Source organism: Cynoglossus semilaevis, chromosome Z (genome assembly GCF_000523025.1).
Source record: "Cynoglossus semilaevis isolate Cse_v1.0 chromosome Z, Cse_v1.0, whole genome shotgun sequence".
NCBI classification, from domain to species: domain Eukaryota; kingdom Metazoa; phylum Chordata; class Actinopteri; order Pleuronectiformes; family Cynoglossidae; genus Cynoglossus; species Cynoglossus semilaevis.
This window is the reverse complement of record NC_024328.1, coordinates 6,064,968-6,065,519: the sequence shown is the minus strand read 5'-3', so window position 1 is coordinate 6,065,519 and position 552 is coordinate 6,064,968.

The following is a 552-nucleotide window of genomic DNA, read 5'->3' as shown; positions in this document are numbered from 1 at the left end:
TGAATAGCCAAACTCCTATTAGATAAATAGATATATATATATACAGTATATATATATATATATATATATATATTAAACTTTATGATTTGCATGTGAGTTTTTACAAAGTTACATTTATGTAACCTTTCCCTTTTACAATGGTTGACAGTAAGAGATAAAAAGTGACTTCACATTTGTATGGTTCATTTGACCTCTGAACTCACAGGGCAGCGTTTGAATAAGCATGTGGTGAATGCTCTTCAGCCATGCATACACTACACATAATGTGACATGAAAAGAATGGCTGCTGTATATGTTGCTGCAGGGGTTTTGCAGTGTTTGCAGCATTTTTTAGATATACTGTATGTGTGTATACTTTTATACTTTCCGATGACAGACGCTGTGACTCATACCTTCATGGTTTCCACCGCGGCCTAGTTCTGATGGATGAATACATTCTACACAATCTCACTTACTGGAGACAAGACTGGAGACAAGACATGACTTCTTAAAATTACTGGAATTTTAAGAAGCGACACATTTGAGGTCATGAGTTCTTCTCTGACACTGAGT